The sequence below is a fragment of the Cucurbita pepo genome, unplaced genomic scaffold (genome assembly GCF_002806865.2).
Source record: "Cucurbita pepo subsp. pepo cultivar mu-cu-16 unplaced genomic scaffold, ASM280686v2 Cp4.1_scaffold000370, whole genome shotgun sequence".
NCBI lineage: Eukaryota > Viridiplantae > Streptophyta > Magnoliopsida > Cucurbitales > Cucurbitaceae > Cucurbita > Cucurbita pepo.
In genome coordinates, this window is record NW_019646606.1 from 23,177 (window position 1) to 25,610 (window position 2,434).

At 34.7% G+C, this 2,434-nt stretch overlaps 1 long non-coding RNA gene across 1 annotated transcript; it reads left to right on the top strand.

Moving 5' to 3' along the window:
- Positions 1-1,386: 1,386 nt before the first annotated feature.
- On the top strand, positions 1,387-2,434 carry LOC111785112. The gene is made up of 3 exons (XR_002813618.1): positions 1,387-1,407; positions 2,007-2,057; positions 2,401-2,434. It is a non-coding gene; the product is annotated as an uncharacterized LOC111785112 (long non-coding RNA).

Genomic DNA, 2,434 nt, shown 5'->3' on the forward strand with positions numbered 1-2,434 from the left:
CCTTCGTGGCTGCTTCAATTCCATGTTTCTAATTTTTGTTTTGTTTTTTATTCTATTGGTAGGTATTGATTTTGGTGGCTGTGTCAGAGTTGGATGTTTAGGTTCTATTCTATACAAGGAGTTAACCATATATTCTTATTATTGTTACTGTACTTTGTTACTAAGATTTGTAATAATAGTAAGTAGCAGGTTTCTTTGCATCTTACATAAAAGAAAAAAGAAAAAGAAAAAAAAAAGGTCTATGTCTCTATATTCTTATTGAGATTGTATCCATTGATTTAAATAATAAAGGCAAGTCTTGATTCTCTACTATTGATCTTTTATTAGCATTGTCTCTTCCCTTCAATGCATTGATCCACCCCATCCCCATCCCCATCCCCATCTACACAGCCTTCAGCCATTTTTTGGCATCTAAAACTAAAAGCAGCCTCATTATATAACTTTTGACAGCTTCTTACACATAATACAGACAAGGATTCGCCGACAGACAAGGATTCGCCGGTAGATCATTGTAATGCTCATCTCAATTGAAGGGGAGAAAAGAAATGATCCATCCACAGCTTAACTGTAAGAGCTTCAATTTTTTACACCTTAAAATGCATGGAAATTTTGAATGATAGCTAGTCCAACTGATGTTTTTAATATATTTGACATTTTCTTAAAAATATTATCAACTTTGCATACAAAATGCAAAATTCTTGTACTTCTAATAGACACCGATACTTTTTTTATATTTAGAGATCTATTAGATATAAGTGGGTAAATAGATGAGTTTAAAGAGACCTTAGAAAGACTACAAAGGCATTCCAAACCGACTACAAGACTAGGACTATAATACAAGTCATGAGTGATAGTGAAGCCAAGTCAGATCAATTTTTGATGTAGAAAGTTCAAAAACTATCTATCTTCTAGCAAACAACTAAGATTTACCGAAAAGTTGAGACATTCATGGTTGTTATTAGATGGATATGATAGGTTAAACGAATAAGATACCATTGTCCTTAATGGCATCAATGACAATCTCAATTTTGCCTTCAATTTTTGCACTCTTTGGAGGGTCGTAAGAGATTACAAATACATCAGCTTCTTTACATCTCTCAGCAATTAGGTTCCCAATAATCCGACACGCATTGTCATCAGTGGGCGATGGCAATGAATACCTTAAATCCTTGCAATTGGTGCTTGCTGCCGACACCACTTTGCTTGTTCCTCGATGCATCACTTTGGCATGTATGAACCTCCTTGAAAAGTATACATCCAAAACAAATGGTCTCATGTACATATCTGTTCTTTGCTTCCATGATTTCCTGTTCGGTCTTTTTGAAGTTTCTCCTCTAGATCTTCGTGTCCAGGCTGCTTGAATGATAGAATTCTACAAAATGAAANTTTACTCCAAAAAATGAAAAGGTAAGTTTTGATGATATGCTATGTGTATATTTTTTTTCATTAACACGTCTTGCAATTGCTTAATAGAGAAGCTGGAACTCAGCGTTAGTTAGGCTGATGAGAAAAGTCGTCAAATTTGGAGGGCTTGGGATGCCTATATAGTTCTGCTTCTTATTGGCATCAGAAAGAGATGCCAACAGAGTTTGTTGTGATTGTAGCCAAATTCCAAAATCTGAACCATGCTTGAGAACAAACTCACACCGAGGGTCTGTTTATTTATAGGGAATTTGAATCTCCAACATCTTTTCATGCCTGGTATTTAGATGCCAGGCACTTTGGAAGCCCAATGTCTTCTCATAGTCGTTTGTTTTTTAACTGGAAAATTCCAATAGATGTTTTGTAATACAAATTAGATGAATATTGCATCCCAAGACTAAAAATTTAAATGTTGAACTTTCGCGGCACTGAATCTTTACGCATAAGACTGTTGCCTTCCGACCTTTTGTGGCCCTGAATCACCCTTGTTTTCTTTTTTGCTACAGTCTTGTTATGCGTAATACATTCTGGCATTCAATTCCTCATTACTGGTACTAATATTGCTGTGCTTTGCCTTGTTGCAGGCTAACTGAAGATCAACTACCCAGTAGTTTTGCATTAATATCTGCTTTAAAGTAAGCCTCATCACAAACTTTGCTGATTGGCTTTTCTGGATGATAGGTTCTTTGAAAAAAAATTAAAGAAAAAAAAAAACTCTTGGCCTGTAGAACATTTAGGTTAGGTGATAATAAGATTCGTGACTGTTATCTAATAAATCAACTATGTCTAATGAGCTCTAGGATTTCAATTTCGAATCATACTTGATAGACTAATGTTGTTATTTAAGGAAGAATATATTTGACTTTATGATTGCAATTTATAAAGCTGCATAAGTAGCATTTCCCCATTTTTTAAACCTTCGTGGCTGCTTCAATTCCATGTTTCTAATTTTTGTTTTGTTTTTTATTCTATTGGTAGGTATTGATTTTGGTGGCTGTGTCAGAGTTGGATG